General features: G+C 35.2%; 1 long non-coding RNA gene across 4 annotated transcripts in view; it reads right to left on the bottom strand.

Moving 5' to 3' along the window:
- The window catches only part of LOC149749171 (uncharacterized), a 160484-nt gene that overhangs the window by 38238 nt on the left and 104081 nt on the right, over positions 1-18165 (bottom strand). For 2 of the 4 annotated variants that reach the window (XR_016393322.1, XR_016393324.1), the window contains exon 3: positions 17484-18115. This is a non-coding gene — a long non-coding RNA (uncharacterized LOC149749171). Of the gene's footprint in view, positions 1-851; positions 18116-18165 lie in introns of those variants that run through there. The other 2 variants (XR_016393321.1, XR_016393323.1) reach the window with 2 other exon arrangements.

Here is an 18165-nt window from a genome sequence, read left to right on the forward strand (position 1 = left end):
TGTTCATGACTGGAAGAACTGATATTGTTAAAATGACCTTACTACCCAAGGCAATCTACAGATTCAATGCAATCCTTTAAAAAAGACCAAGTGCACTTTTCACAGAACTAGAACAAATTTAAAATTTGTATGGAAACACAAACGACCCTGAATAGGCAAAACAATCTTGAGAAAGGAGAACAGAGCAGGAGGAATCATGTTCCCTGACTTCAGACTGTACTACAAAGATACAGTAATCAAAACTGTATGGTATTGTCACAAAAACAGACACATAGATCAGTGATATAGAACAGAGAGCCCAGAAACAAACCCACACATTTATGGTCAATTAATCTATGACAAAGGAGGCAAGAATATACAACAGAGAAAAGACAGTTTCTTCAATAAGTAGTGCTGGGAAAACTGGACAGCTACATGTAAAAAATGAGATTAGAACATTTCCTCACACCATAAACAAAAATGAACTCTAACTGGATTAAAGACCTAAATGTTAAGACCAGAAGCTATAAAACTCGTGGAAGAAAACATAGGTAGAACACTGTTTGACATAAATCGTAGCCACATTTTTTTGGATCTGATTCCTCAGGCAAAGGACACAAAAGCAAAAATAAACAAATGGGATCTAATTAAACTTAAAAGCTTTTGCACAGCAAAGGAGTCCATCAAAAAAACAAAGAGACAACCTACTAAATGGGAGAAAATGTTTGCAAATTATATGACTGATAAGGGGTTAATATACAGAAAATACAAGCAGCTTATACAACTCATTATAAAAACAAAACAATTGGGAGATTGGGATTGACATATAAACACTAATATGTATAAAATGGATAACTAATGAGAACCTGCTGTATAAAAAAAATAAAATTAAAAAATTAAAAAAATAACCCAAACCAAACCAAACCAAAACAAAAAATGATTAAAGAATGGGCAGAAGATCTAAATAGGCATTTTTCCAAAGAAGACATACAGGTGGCCAACAGACACATGAAAAGATGCTCAACATTGCTAACCATTAGAGAAATGCAAATAAAAACCACAATGAGCTATCACCTCACACCTGTCAGAATAGCTATCATCAAAAAGACCACAAATAACAAATGTTGGCAAGGATGTGGAGAAAAGGGAACGCTTATATAATATTTGTGGGAATGTAAATTGGTGCAGTCACTGTGGAAAACACTATGGAGTTTCCTCAAAAAATAAACATAGAACTACCACATGACCCAGCTATACCAAAATTCCTGGGTATATATTCAAAGAAAACAAAAACACTAAACATGTGTTGAAAAGATATTTGCACCCCAATGTTCATAGCAGTGTTATTTACAATAGCCAAGATGGAAGCAACCTAAGTGACCATCAACAGATGAATGAATAAAGAAGTAGTGGTATATATACACAATGGAATACTACTTGGCCATTAAAAAAGAATAAAATTTTGCTATTTGCAAGATCATGGATCATGATGGACCATGGAGGGTATTATACTTAGTGAAATCAGCCAGACAGAGAAAGACAAATACTGTATGGTATCACTTATATGTGGAATCTAAAAAGTAAAATGAATGAATATAACAAAAGAGAAATAGACTCACAGACAACAAACTAGTGGTAACCAGTGGAGAGTGTGAAGGGGGAGGGGTAATATAATGATAAGGGATTAAACTTAGATGTTTACAAAGAGGTACAAACTACTATGTATAAAATAAATAGGCTATAAGGATGTATTGTACAGCACAGGGAATATAGCCAATATTTCATAATAACTTTAAATAAAAAATTTTGCGTCACTATGTTGTACACCTGAAACTGATTTAATATTGTAATCTATACCTCAATTTAAAAAACCCCCAATTGACCATAAATATGTATGCCTATTTCTGGACTCTATTCTGTCCCATTGTCACCTTGGCTATCTTTCTGCCAATATCACACTATCTTAAAATTTAAAGGTTTATAATATTTCACGAAGAAAACTTCAGGCCCATATTCTACCAAACTCCTAAGAAAGAGAGAATACCAGTCTTACACAAATACTTAAAAAATAAAAAAGAAAGAGTATGTTCTAACTCATTTTATAAAATGGCATAATTCTATTATTAAAACCTTACAGAGGCATTACAAAAAATTAAAGACAATATCCCACATGAACAAACATGTAAAACAAGTAAAATTTAAATTAAAACAAATTAAATTAAATTCACCAATATAATCTAGGTTAACTATTTTGGTTTTTGCTTTTCTTTTGTTTTTAGCACTTTAAAATTCCATTTTATGGTCTTCAAGCTCAGCAGTCCCCAACTTTTTTGGCACCAGGGACTAGTTTCGTGGAAGACAGTTTTTCCATGTTGGGGTTGTGGTTCAGGCGGTAATGCGAGCTATGGGGAGTGGCAGATGAAGCTTCGCTCACTTGCCCACTGCTCACCTCCTGCTATGCGGCCGGTTCCTAACAGGCCGTGGACCAGTACCTGTCCATGGCCCAGGGGTTGGGGACCCCTGGTCTAGCTTACATTGTTTCTGATGAGAAGTCTGCAAGCATTCTTTTGTTTTTTTCTGTAAGTAATGATTATTTTACTAAGATTTTTATCCTGGTTGTTGCCTAATCATGGTTTTAATCAGTTTGATTTTGATGTGATTTGGTCGTGTCTTCTCTGTGTTTGTGTAGCTTAGGGTTCATTAAAGTTTTTAAATCTGTGAGTTTATAGTTTTCATCAAATTTAGAACATTTTGGCCACAATTTCTTCAAATATTTTCATGCCCCTTTGTCACTTTTTAATCTAGAATGCTTATTAAAGGTATATTAGACTACTTGATTTTACCTGACATGTCAATGAGGTTTCATTCTTTTTTTTTCTTCTTTTTTTTTTTTGGTCTTCTCTATGCTTTAGTTAGGACAGATTTTATTATCAGGTGCTCAAGTTCACTGGTAATTTTTTTCTATATTTTCTCATTCATTGTTATTTCCATCTGAGTGTGTTTCTCATTTCCAATACTGTCAATATTGTATTTTTCACCTCTAGAATTTCCATTTCCATTTGGGTATCTTTTTTATATCTTCCATTTCTTACCTCATTATGTTCATATTTTCTTTTAAATCCTTGAGCATATGCATGATACTAGTTTTAAAGTCCTTGTCCATTAATTCTATTATGCCTCTTGTTTCTTTCTTTCTACTGAATAATGCTGCTTTGTGTTATATATCACATTTTGCTGTCACTCTTATGTCTTATAACTTTTGATTAGATATCAGACATTATAAATGTGACCTTTGCAAATGCTGGATTTTTTTTCTGTCTTTTTAAGTCTTAAAGTTTGAAAAGTTTATTTTTTGGTCTTTTTGATGCTTTTTTAAGGGCTTGTTATGATAATTCTAACATAGCCTTTATTTTAGGACTAGTTTAACCTTATTACAGAGGCATTTTAGGTTTCAGTATTGAATTCCTGTGTGTTCAATGAGGTCCCTCTGATGTAGAATTTTAATGGCTCCCAGAAATGTGTGAGGTCAGAATTTTTCAGCTTATAGTTATCTTGAAATTTTTCTCTGCTTGGTATAGAGTTTACCCCTAACCAGATTTGTGTCAAGTCAAAGACTCATTGGGGGCTTCCCTGGTGGTGCAGTGGTTGAGAGTCCGCCTGCTGATGCAGGGGACACGGGTTCGTGCCCCGGTCCAGGAAGATCCCACATACCGTGGAGCGGCTGGGCCCGTGAGCCATGGCCGCTGAGCCTGCGTGTCCGGAGCCTGTGCTCCGCAATGGGAGAGGCCACAGCAGTGAGAGGCCCGCGTACCAAAAAAAACAAAACAAAAAAACAAAACGACTTATTGGGACCCCTATTCAGATTTTTGGCGAACTTTCTTTAAAGTTTCCTCCTTTCTGGTACTTTGTCCACAAATTTCATATGTCTTGTCCTCCACAGCTCTAATCTCTGTCTCTAAAGTAAGTCAGATATCCACATTGTTCATGGCATTCCCCTCTCTGCACCAGGATTCAGAAAGTACCTTCAGGCAGAAAGCCAGGGTAAATGAAGGACTCACCTTTTCTGTTTGCTTTCTCAAGGCATGTCTTACAACCCCTGTCCAATGTTAAAAAACAGTTGTTATATTTATTTTTCTGTTTTCTAATTGTAAGTGGTTAGAGAGTAAGTGAGGTCTCATATTCCATTTTGGCCTGAAGTGGAATGGCTTTTGCACTCAGTTCTGAAGTGTTCTCTGTGGGATTTGGTTCAGCCACCAAAAACAGAAGGGCTGGAGTTGCTTGATAAGATTATAGATTACCAGGATTTATCCAACACCTGAATAAACCACAATGTTGCAATTTTAGTAAGTTTATCAGCTGATTCTTGCACACTAAAAGTGGAAAACCTACATATCCCTGAAACAGTCTATCTGAATCATTACTATAGTTCAAAATGTCTCAGGGAGCATTTAAATTCATTCATACCTGGACCCCTCTTTGGAATACAGTAAGCATTTAAAAATATTTCATGAATAAAATAATTAATGTATGAATGATTGTACCCATAAGAGTAAGGAATTTCAATTATTTTTTAATTAACTCTCAACAAATATAGTCAGATTTCATGAGTCAAATTTTTAGAGAATATAGATTAAATATTTGCTGGATATTATTATATTTTTCTATAATACTTTTAAGAAAAAAATATATAATTTGAAAACTTTAAATTCTGTCCTCTCACTTCTATTGTTGTAGCCTAGTACATGAGTTGACCTGTTGTACTTGAATTCCTAAATTCACTTGTTTTCCATTATAGTGATGCTCTGCTCAAGAGTACGTTTATGCTTTGGTTTACTCTATATTTTCTCCTAGAATTCTCTCTTGTTTTGTCCAAATAACGATTAATGATGCTCTTTAATACTCTTTGTTAATACTTCCCAAGTGCTCAGCAGAGTAGGTACTCAATAAACACTTGTCAAATAACTGTTTCTTAAAACTGCATTCTGAAGTCTGTTAACCATTTTCTGGATGTCTCTTTAGGAGTAATTTTTTCCCCCTGGAATATCTGGAAAATTAGAAAAGCTACTTGTCCAGCTGTAATATAAGCCCACTTATTACTGTGGAAAGTAAAAATGTTTTCAGTTTGTATAGATATAATGGTGGGTATCATGTCGTACCATTCTTTCAAAATAACAATTTCAGTAGAGTATTATTGAGTTTAATTAATGTATAAATTATCTGGTCTTCTCAGAAGCACATTTGAGATAATCGTTATCCTAAGCTTGAAAAATACCTACTCTATTTCAAGATGACAGTGTTACTGTATTTGGTTGCACTCTAGTGGTTCCCTAGGGCTGAGAACATACTGAACATTTAAAAACATTTTACCTTTCTAACCTGTAAACAAAAAATGTTCAGTTCCCAGGGAGACATTTTGTTTGTGATGTTTCATGAACCTGTTTTCTCCTCAGCGCCAACAGCATTTAAGTGGCTAGTGTTTTGTAATGTATAATGTGGGGAAATTACTAGATAAGGAGATTCAAAGTAATTATTCACCCAGTCATTACACACAAACACATACACACACACACACACACACACACACACACACACACAGAAAATTTCAACACTGCCTGGTGTCGAAAGTACATACATCGACCTTGCTTTCTGGGAGCTTACAATTTGTAACAGATGAGAGACATTTCATTAAGAAGATCAAAACCAGGGATTTAAATCACATATGACTGTTACAAAAATTCCATAGTCATACAGAGCTGTGATTATTTCTAGCTTTATTTATCACTGAAGGTTTAATGAAAGAGGTGGCTGGCTCTTGGGAACTGGATAAAATGTCCATAAGTGTAGAGAAAAAGAAAACTCCCAGAGCTTGAACTGTAGCAAAAAAGGCATGGCATGGTAAATAGGCACTTTAATGATATATAACTAGTAACAGATTGTAGTAGCAAACACAACTGTTGTGACAAATAAAGAGAGAGAGCAGCAGCAGCAATATAAATATAAATGAGGGACTGAGTTAGAATCTACAATTAGAATTTACAATTTAACAGATATGACTGTTGACAGGCAGGTAGAGTTACAGCAACAGATGGAATCTTGAGTACCTGGGAGTGTGGTTATACCAGCAGCAGAAAACATAATCAGGGAACATAAACTGGGAAATAAGACGAATCCAAATATACCAAATTCCTGCAGGGAGAACATCTCAGAGACAGGAGTAAAGGAAAAGTGAAGATTCTGACAGTTCTGAGGTAAAGAGGAGGGAATGGGATGGAGTTTAGATGAGATGAATTCGGTCTTGTTGGTAAGATTATAGTAAGATCACCTGAGAGTGCGTGGAGACGCAAAGGTTAAACCCGGGATCCGTATTACTGATTTTTCCATTTGCCCCAGGTTCCAACATAGCTTGACATGGCACTTATACTGATCCTGTCTGTATTTAAATTTTGATATTTTGTTCCTCATGGATTTTTATTTTTTAAAAGATAATGCATTAAAATATTATTTATCTTGACTATTGAGTTTTTTGGCACCTCCTTAAAATTGCATCTGAAGTGCTCCCCTTACCATAGTCCCAGGCTGGATAAAAAGCATAATTTCACTGTTGGAAAACTGCATAGAAACTCATGCATAATAGACCAGTATTTTATAATGAACACAAGTTCCAAATGAACTAAAAGTATAACGGCGAGTAAAATTTACCATCTTAACCATTTATAAGTGTCCAGTTCAGAAGTGTTGAGTGTATTCACATTGTTGTACAACAGATCTCCAGAGCTTTTCTGTCTCATCTTGCACAACTGCAACTCTATACCCATTAAACAACGATTCCCCATTTCCCTCCTCTTAGTCCCTGGTGACTACCATTCTACTTTTTGTTTCTATGAATTTGAGTACTTTAGATACCTCATGTAAGTGGAATCATACAGTATTTCTTTTTGTCACTGACTTATTTCACTTAGCATAATGCCCTCAAGTTCATTTATGTTGTAGCATATGGAAGGATTTTAATTTTTTTTAAGACTAAACAATATTCCACAGTAGGTATATACTAAATTTTTTTATCCATTCATTTTGCAGTGAACATTTGGGTTGTTTGTACTTCTTGGCTATTGTGAATAATGCTGCTGTGAACATGGTCTGCAAATATCTGAGACTCTGCTTTCAATTCGTTTGGATATATGTGTAGAAGTGGGACTGCTGGATCATATGGCAGTTCTTTTAATTTTTTAAGGAACTTCTATACTGTTTTCCATAAAACTTTCACCATTTTACAATCCCACTAAAACTTCACAAAGGTTCCAATTTCTCCACATCCTCCAGCATGTCTAATTTTCTGCTTTATTGATAGTACTCATCCTAATGGGTATAGGTGACATTTCATTGTTGTTTTTATTGGAGTATAGCTGCTTTACAACGTTGTGTTAGTTTCTGCTGTACAACAAAGTGAATCAGCTATATGTATACATCTATCCCTTTTAGGGTTTCTTTCCCATTTAGGTCACCACAGAGCATTGAGTAGAGTTCCCTGTGCTATACAGTAGGTTCTCATTAGTTATCTGTTTTATACATAGTAGTGTATATAGGTCAATCCCAATCTCCCAATTCAACCCCCCCACACACACCTGGTATCCATACATCTGTTCTCTATGTCTGTGTCTCTATTTCTGCCTTGCAAATAAGTTCATCTGTATCATTTTTCTAGATTCCATATATAAGTGATATTATATATTTGTTTTTCTCTTTCTGACTTGCTTCAATCTGTAGGACAGTCTCTAGGTCCATCCGTGTCTCTGCAAGCATCTCTGCAAATTGCAGTTTCATTCCTTTTTATGGCTGAGTAATATTTCATTGTATATATGTACCACATCTTCTTTATCCATTCTTCTGTTGATGGACATTTAGGTTGCTTCCTGTGTAATACTGACACTTTAACAATACTAAGTCTTCCAATCCGTGATCACGGGATGACTTTCCATTTATTTCTCAACTTGTTTTGTCAGTGAGTGTACAACTCTTTCACCTTCTTGGTTAGGTTTATTCCTAAGTATTTCATTCTTTTTAATGATACTGTAAATGGCATTGTTTTCTTAATTTCCTTTTTGGTTTGTTTATTATTAGTGTATAGAAACTCAACTAATCTTTATGTTGATTTTTTTTTAAACTTTAACTTTGCTGAATTCACTTATTAGTGTAACAGGGTTTTTAAAAGTTGATATTTTGGCTCAGAGAATGATGAGATTAGTCCTATTGAACTCTGCCCTGGTCAGAATACATATGAAGAATTACATACAGTTATGTTTGCAATTTAAGAGGGACTCTGGGAAACTAAATCATGTCCTGGAATGCTAGTATTAGATTATTTGCTTTTATAAAAAGGCAGATTGTTTTGTGATAATCAAAGCAGATTTAACATGTATGTTACTGTAGATGACGGGGACAAGCCACTAAGTGGATATTTACCAGAAGCAGTTTCTACTTAAGGAATATTTTCATTATAAGAATTGTCAGAGAATGCAATGACCCGAGTGGAAAAACTAGCAAGCATTTCATTCCTATAAGCTTTCAAACAGAGATCATAAAACCATATAATATTAGAATGTCACCGAGCCATTGAAATATTTTTTATTAATAATGATATAAGCATATCAGTAAAACTTAAATTAGATATCTGTTTAGCATATATTAGATAAATTCATGTTTATTTTGTATCCCAAAGTAATTCTCTAAGAGGTTCATTCCTAAAATGAATATGAATACAAATTTTTATGTACATATGAAATAGAATATTAAAAAACAGCTATCTGCGAAGTAATGCTTAAATAAGAAAATGAAGGTTCCTAGTCTCTTAATAACCAAAACCTATAATGTTTTATTTATTTTCAGACTGGTTAGAAAACAATCAGATTTTATTTGTTTTTGGCATTACATAAATTTTCAAGACTTTCAAATTATCTACTAAAAGTTATATATTCATTTGGGTAGTAATCTGTTCTGAAAATGGCAAAGCCACACGTTTAAAAGTAAAAGATAAAGGGAAACAGCTCATGTGGCAATTGCTGTGTGATATCACTATGACAACAGTCTATGGATTTATCACAATCACAGTTTGCAGTTATTTAGCTTGCAAAATGCAGGTGTTCCCTTGTGCATGGCAGATGAGCAATGATGTATAATGAAATCCTGAGCCACCACAATGTTTTCGTTCCTTCCACTATTTCTGGTTAAAATAATATGTTATGGCTTACTGAGTCTGCCTGAAGAGCATTTACTTTCCTTCTAACTGTATTCTCTGTTCCTTGGCATCATGACAACAACTATGTTGCATTTTTAGTTGGTGATTTTAAGTATGTGCTAATGAGAACTTAAAAATGAGAAATTCCCTGTTCAACCTTGTCAGATATCTAGGCTTTGTGCCTAGTGAATTTATACTCAATGTAGGGACATAGCTCATCAAGAAGCTAAGTTTGTATTACAAATTTAACAGTTCCAGAGGAAAAAAACATCTGCATACTCCTTTCTTTCAAAGAATAGCAACTTCTTTATTGACGTTTAGACATTCAATGGTGGCTGCCCCAGTCACCAGATCTTATTTAAAATGCCTTTTTTCCTGTTTCTTTTCCACTTCCCCATTGAGTTCCAAGCTTCTGGCAGCCTGCTGTGATGCTGACAGTGGGCTCCACTGGTCACAGAGTCTGCATTATCTCCTGTGAGCATTTTGTGTCCCCTGACACAGTGACACAATGGGGTCCTCTTGCTGCATAACAGATTACCTGTGAAAACCGCTCCCTTGAGAAGACATCCTCTCCAATCCCATATTTCTCCAAACTGGAGATCTTCACAAACCTCACCTGAATCCTGAACTACAGCTACACTGAGGAGTCTGAGGACCAATAACTCTGCCACGTTGTTCTCACAACACTGTCTCTGGATGTTTTTATACTCCAGGTCTTAAGCTGTATTTCTTTGTGATACACATTTTCTGCACTGGTTTACTCAGGTTTTTTTATTTGTTTCCTTCTGCTGTTTCCCCATTACTTGTGAGAAGGCCCAGTTGAGCTCTTAATACTTTGACATGCTTCTTAATTTGGTTTCTTTCTTTTTCTACTACTACTATAGATGGATATTTGTGTCTTTTTCAAGTTGAGGGCTATTAGCGATGCTATGGATATTCTTACACATTTTTTTGTACACATTTTTTGTTGGTTATATACCTAGGAGTGGAACTGCTAGGTCGAAGATATTTTATCTTTTGTAGATATTGGTAAAACGTTTAATGAACTTTTTCACAAACTTACACTTCCTCCTACATATGTATGAGAGTTATAGTAGTAGTTGGAGGGTTTTGAGCAAATGATGTTCTGCTTTGAAAGTTACACTCTGGCTAATCTACTGAGGATGAATAATGTGGATGTAAAGGCGGAAGCAGGGAGAGGAGCGAGGGAACAACAACTGTAGTCATCTAAGCTATAACCAGAATGGCCACAGTGGAGGTGGAAGCAGTTAGATTCTAGACACATTTCTAAAGGCATAGTCAATAGGTCCTGCTGACAGAATGGACATGGGGTGTAAAAGAAAGAGCTAAGTCTGAATCTCATGAGTTTGCCTCATCAACTAACAGCAATGAAGACTGAGGATGAGATCATAGGTGTGGGTGTGATCAGATGTTCTGTTTAGGACATGTTAAATTTGGGGGTGCCTATTTGACACCAAGGGGAAATGTAAGCAGTTCATTTAATATGAATCCAGATTTCAAGGAAGAGATCCAGAGTAAACATATAAATTCTACTTACAACGATTGAATTACCTTGAAAACTTATCTAATAATACTTTGAGAATGTTATGCTGGTATTCTTTGTCTTCCCCTAACAAATTTGCCTGATGTTTTGTAACTGCCTCAGTTCTTGAAGGGTGGTTTCCCCAAGAAAAATTTGCTATGAGCTCTACTTGTTACTTCAAGAGGGCACTTTCCATTCCAGTTCTTGATTTTAACTGTAGCTGGGAGAGATGTTCCAGGCTGCTGCTCTTAGAGATTTTGTTTCTTTTCTTCTGTTGTATTTATTTAGTCCTCAAATTCATTACTGATCAAGAACTAGGAATAAATATTCTCCTTTTCTAAAAGTTGCTTTTTTTTTTTTATACAGCAGGTTCTTATTAGTTATCCATTTTATACACATCAGTGTATACATGTCAATCCCAATCTCCCAATTCATCACACCACCACCCCCTCGCCACCTTCCCCCCTTGGTGTCCATACATTTGTTCTCTACATCTGTTTCTCTATTTCTGCCCTGCAAACCGGTTCATCTGTACCATTTTTCTAGGTTCCACATATATGTGTTAATATACGATATTTGTTTTTCTCTTCCTGACTTACTTCACTCTGTAAAAAAGCTGCTTTAATACCAGTTTTTTCTAGTGCATTTCCTCTTCCCTGTTACATTTGCCTGTCAGGTCTCTCCTGGCATTCCACAATCTCATTGCCATTGGTCTTACTTGTTGCCTAAGATTTCTACCTTTCTCCTAAAGATTTTCTTCCTCCTTTATTTATTTTCAATTTTCTTATTCTATTGTTCTGATAGTAAAACAAAAGCATGTTTTAAAAAAAATCAAAGAGAAGGCATTTTAAGCAAAAGTTTTATAAACTGCCCTCTTATCCTCTGTATTTACAACAAGGAAATGACATTTTCAAAACAAGTGGCTTCATTCTCAGAATCCTAGAGTCATGTTCAGAGATTTTATAATTAATAAATCGAGAGCCAATCTGAAGTCATATAGATTCCAGTGATTTAATACCCCTTAAATCCCCACTGGAATCTATATGGTTAGACATTCTACTGTCTCCTCCTTCAGACCAGAATATAATTTCAAAATATTTACAAAGAGATAGAATTTGAGCAGGCTGTCTGCACCTCCTGCCAAGCTATAGCCGTCATAGTCCGTATACTAAAGCTCATATATACTGAAGTGTCAGGAGACCTGCTCTTTTTCAAAGACTAGCATGTTCAGTTATGACTCTAGGAAAACAGTTGTTGGTGGGCTATTTAAAGCTTCCTGATCAGGAGACAACAGATAAAAGCCAGGGCCACACCTGTGAAAAACAGGCACCATAAACAATACAAGCCTCTGCAAACAGCTGAAGTGAAAATGTCCCTCTTGTTAAACCACTACAAAGACATCAGGGCCCTTCCAGGAATCCCAATCTGTTATTTTTCTCCAATGCCATTCCTTGCTTATCTCTTAATTTTACTGATCAAGACAGCAGATGTTGGGGCTTGAAGGGGCCCAATAAATAGCCAAACTTATCCCACAGGAACTCTGAACTAATTGAGATATAGGACATGGAATAAGATAGATCAAAAGTGAAATATCCCCTTTATTACTGAATGGCTAGATTGGCATATGGTGTTTAGGTATGCAGACAGACATGTTCCCTGTTCAGAATCTCAAAATTGGATGTACAGACCTAAGGCAGTGCTAGAAAATCAGTCTTCCTAGAGGGCAGGGGTGGAGGAGCAGATCATCAGGGATGTATTTGATAGGAACCTGACCCTCAAGAGGACTAGAAGGGAAACATCTGAGCCACAATGAGCAGTTATTCTTCCAAAGTCACCAATGAAATGAACTCTATCCATTTTGGGGTAAGTGAGTCCCACAGTATAGCCCATGAGCTCAAGGATGACTTGGAATAATTCTTCTATTGATACGTGGCAACCAGAGGAGTAATAAATAAATCTTTCTTCCACTGAAGTGCCCCCATGAAATGGTATGTCCTGCACAGGATTCAAATTTTAGAGTGACCACTCTGAGTATAGCATGAAGAATCTGCTAGAGGCAGAGAAACCAGTTAAGAGGCTATTTCCATGATCCAGATGAAAGGTGATGGTGGTTTCCCCACATCTTGGGTATGTAGAGAAGAGGAACTAGCAGCAAGCATGTCATATCTAGGAGAAAGAATCCACAGGATTAGATTGGATGTTGTTGGTAAGAGAATGAATTACAGGGCTCCCACAGGTTGCTGGCTTATATAACAGGAAATAGTAAAGTCCTTCATTCAGGAAATAAAGGAGGAATTGCTGTTCCTGGATGAGACTAATAAGCTCGAATTTGTACATACCAAGCTTGAGATTCTATGGGACACCCAAAGAATCACGAGGCTGCTAGAAATAACAATAATATGATACATTAGGAGAAAAGGTGATATACCCTGAAAATACATCCTTGAGGTTCATTATAATTAAGATGGAAATTGAAGCTTTGGAGGTTATGAAATCATTCAGGAGGCTGTGCACATTGACCAGAGGGCAGAAAAGAGATCACTGAGGAACAGGTACATGAAAGTGGCCAGCAGGGGAAAAGAAGTCCAGGAAGTAGCTCAAGAGGTGGAGTGAAAGTCAAGGGTATTGAGGGTGCCAAGGAAAAAGGGTCTTTCAAGAAGAGGAATGCTTTTGATATATCAAATGAAATAAAGCTGGTAATATAAACTGGCTGTAGTGACAGGACACGAGAGTCCTCATGACCTCAGGAATCACGTCCATGTTACACAGAAGAGATGGTGAAACAGAGATGGACAAGGTAGAGTGATTAGTGAGAAAAAAAGACTTCTCTTTAAGAAGTGATGACATAAAAGAGAAATATTGGCTTTTTTTGGCTAGAATTTTTTATATCCACAAATTTTTTATTGATGAATTCAAATAATTCAAATAATAATAATTGAATACATTTTAAAAAATACAGGTCTACTAATGAGAAGAGTTAAATTCTGTTTTTGGTGGGGGGGGATAACATTTTGCTCAGTTGGGATTCAAAGTTAGTACTCCCTTTCATCAAAATCAATTGCGAATATTTACCTGTTAGTGCTGATCTGTAATGAGATTTTACATGTTTCACCTTTGAAAATGCCTTTTCACACAGATAGATATTACCAAATAATGATCTTAGTCTGTGAGCACATAATTTTAATCGAAAATATGCATTGTTCGGAAGGGAGCATTTAAGAATTCTATTGCTTCTTCTCTGAAAGCTCTTTGTATAGTTAAATGCATTTTTAAAAACATTTAAGCTTAATTTTATAGTAGTTTTAGTTTTACAGCAAAACTGAGTGGGAAAAACAGAGTTCCTATAAACTTCCTGTCCCCCCACGTGCACTACCCTGCCCACCCGCCACTATCAACATCCTACACCAGAGCACTACATTTGTTATAATCTGTAAACCTACACTGACACATTGTTATTACACAAAGTCCATAGTTCACATTAGGGCTCTAAGTATTGTATATTCTATGGGTTTGGACAAACATATAATGATATGTATCCATCATTATAGTTACATATGGAATAATTTCACTGCCCTAAAAATCCTCTATGCCTGGCCAATTCTTCCTCCCTCCCCACTAATGCCTGGAAACCACTGATCTTTTTACTGCCTCCATGGTTTTGCCTTTTCCAGAATGTTATGTAGTTAGAATCATGTAGTATCTAGCCTTTTCATATTGGCTTCTTTCACTTAATAATATGCATGTAAGGTTCCTCCATGACGTGTTAGCTCATTTCTTTTTAGTGCTTAATAACATCCCATTGTCTGGATACACTACAGTTTATTTATCCACTCGTCCACTGAAGGACATCTTGATTGCTTCCAAGTTTGGGCAATTATGAATAAAGCCGCTATAAACATCCCTGTGCACGTTTTTGTGTAAACACAAGTTTTTAACTCCTTTGGGTAAAAACCAAGGAGCATGATTGCTGGTTCATATGCTAAGAGTATGTTTAGTTTTGTAAGAAAGTACCAAGCTATCTTCCAAAATGGCTGTATCATTTTGCCATTACCACTAGCAATGAATAGAGTTCCTATTGCTCTACATCCTCACCAGAATTTGGCGTCAGCGTTTTGGATTTTGGCCACTCTAATAGGTGTGCAATGGTATCTAATTATTTTAATTTGCAATTCCCTAATGATATATGACATGGAGCATCTTTTTATATGCTGATTTGCCATCTGTATATCTTCTTTGGTGGGTTATCCTTAAGGTTTTTGACCCTTTTTAAAAATATTGGGTTGTTTGTTTTCTTGCTAAGTTTTAAGCATTCTTCATATATTTTGGATAAGTCTTTTATCAAATAGGTCTTTTGCAAATATTTTCCCCCAGTATGTGTGTTATCTTATTATTCTCTTGACATTGTCTTTTGCAGAGCAACATGTTTTTAATTTTAATACAGTACAGCTTATCAATTATTTCTTTCACAATTGTGCCTTTGATATTGTGTCTATAAAGTCATCACCATACCTAAGCTCTTCTAGATTTTTTCTTATGTTACTTTCTAGAAGATTTATAGTTTTGCGTTTTACATTTAGGTCTGTGATCTATTTTGAGTTAATTTTTGTGAAGGCTTTAATGTCTGTGTCTAGATTCGTTTTTTCTTTTTTGCATGCAGATGTCCAGTTGTTCCAGCACCACTTGTTGAATGGACTCTATTTTCCTCATTGTCTTGCCTTTCCTCCTTTGTCAAAGATGAGTGGACTGTATTTATGTGGGTCTGTTTCTGGGTTCTCTACTCTGTCCCACTGATGTATTTGTCTATTCTTTCACCAACACCCTGTTTTGATTACTGTAGCTTTGGAGTAAATCTTGAAGTTGGGTAGTGTCAGTCTTCCAACTTTGTTCTTCAATATTGTGTTGGGAAAGAGTTTTTAGACATGGGAAAAGACTAGAGCATTCCTATATGATGAGGAGAACTTATCAATATGCAGGTTAAGTTGAGCAGAGAAGGAAAAACTTTAAATCCAACATCTTTTTGTCAAAAGAAAATAGGCTCCAGTATACATTTCCAGATAATATCCCTCTCACCATTAATATTAGACCTAATTATTTGAGTTTTGTATTAGAAATTTAATAATTTAATGTTGATTTTAAGAAATTTTTAATAATGGAGATACTATATGTTAAAATATCTGTTTAAAGTATGAACCCTCTAATTGCTTTACCCAAATTTAATGGGAAATAAAACTAAAAATTGTTATCAAAAATAAATTCCATTCTTGGTCATATTCTCATTATAATTCATAGCCTTGTTGCTCCCTTCCTGTTATTATAAAAACCAACTCAATGGTCAAATTTTTCATGACTTGATTTATTATATATGAGGAGAAGTGAAAAAGAGGTGACCTGGCAATACTTTCTGCCTCCATTTCCAGGAGGAGTTGGAGAGAATGCAAGAGACAACAGTTAGCTTATACTCTCACAAATAAAGAATACAAAATCTAAAGCTGTTTCCTTTCCTTCCTGCAGAAAGGGTAAGAATCATTTGCAGTGTTTTAAAAAATATGATAAAGGGAAACTCCACTTACGTAGGCTATATAAAACAAGTATATATTTTTTTATTTGGATATTAAATTTCACTGGTATATAGAGTGAGATTTATTATAGTAGCAATGTATACCTATTTAAAAATGAGGTTCCAGGAAATCCAAATTGTTTAATTCTGATTATGAAGCATTTTGGTGCATTCTCCCATGAACCTGAGCACACAGACACACACACACACGCACGCACATGAGGTATATGATGATCACTATATTCTGTGAGGTTGACTAAATTGAAATTTTTATAAGTACTATCATAAGCATAAGAGCCAGGAATAGAAAAATACAATTAATATCATAACAAAATTATAAATGGATTCAGTGACATGGCACAATTTGAGGCAAAAAGAATCATTAATAATAATCTCCTTCTACCTCTTCTCCCCAAAGATAATATATTTCTTAAAATGTAAGTAATATTAAGCAATAATTAGCAATCATTTGCTAAGGGAATTTTTTCTTTTATTAAAAAAGTAAAAGGAAAAATTCAATTATTATGCTTTTGGCTATTCTCATTAGTAATATTAGTTTAAGATGCTCTGCACTGTTAATCAGAAAATTTGCTAAATTCTACTGCTATTACTATGTCCTGCTACAGTCATCAAAACCACTGTTGCTATGAAGTTATTACTAAGTTCCAAGTCCAGGCAAGTTGCTAATGTCACAGCATGAAAGTAGAAAAAAATTAATAAATATTTGTGAAGAAATACGAGTGAGTACATGAACTTTTAGTGGGTGTTTACTATGAGGCAAGCACCATGCTGAATATTCTTACATGCCACCAAGCTACCGAATTTAATTCTTATACATTGTCTTTAACCTTATCACAATTTACCCCCCTAGTTTATAGATGAGTAAACTGAGATACAGATAATTTAACTATCAATGCCATTCACCAGACATTTGAACCCAACTCTTCTGATTTAAAAACATAATCAACATACTCTTCATTCCTCTGTGCTAATTTAAGCATGTTAATTATTTTGTCACAAATAACCCGTTTACCTTTACACAGTAAAGGCAATGGAAAAATTAATAGCGAGTTGATCATTTTCTTCTTGAAGTCATTGTATTGACAGTAATTCAATTTCTATAAACAGTTTAGAATTTTTTTGGAAGCAGAAAATTTTACATCATTTTTTACCCAAGTAAAGATGTTGGCTTTATGCAGCTTTTAGAAGAGGATTGATTGTGCTTAGGTCTGAAGTATGCTTAGGTTTTCCACGGTGCTGAATCTCCCCTGAAGTAGTATCAGGTTATGTTGCTGCTAAAGTAAACAAATTTCCTGCTGCGAGCAGAATTTTTTTTCAGATTTCCATAGCTGACATTTTTCTCCTGAACCAGCAACAGGAAAAGAATAAACAGAAGATATTCACTGTGATAAGAACTCAAAGGCAACTTCCAGACACAAAATATCTTTAAAGTTGTTACTCTTCTTTTTTATACAGTTAGAGATTTAGAGAGTTAAGAGGAAAAATAGGCATGGCATTTATTGTATTCATTAAATTAATTAATCAGAGCCTTTTAAGGCCAATCTAAATCAATCTTAATTCAAGTGGATGCTCATGATATGTATTTCTCCTTCTTTCTTTTCCCCTAAATGTCTCTAAAATACTGATTATTGGGATACTCTTGATAGATAATAAGCTGAGAAGAAAGTCTTAGGAACAAAAGGAATTAGACAGTTCTCAGAGTTAGTGAAATACACAGTATCATCTCAAATATTTCCTGGCAAGTTAGGACTGGGGTGTAACCTCATTGACGGTATCATCATATCTGGATAAAAGACAGAATAAGAAGAAAGTTTGGTCAGTGATGAAAGCGTT

The sequence above is a fragment of the Delphinapterus leucas genome, chromosome 5, assembly GCF_059928025.1.
Source record: "Delphinapterus leucas isolate spDelLeu-1000000601 "Yukka" chromosome 5, BTC_Dleu_Yukka2, whole genome shotgun sequence".
In the NCBI taxonomy this organism is placed as follows: domain Eukaryota; kingdom Metazoa; phylum Chordata; class Mammalia; order Artiodactyla; family Monodontidae; genus Delphinapterus; species Delphinapterus leucas.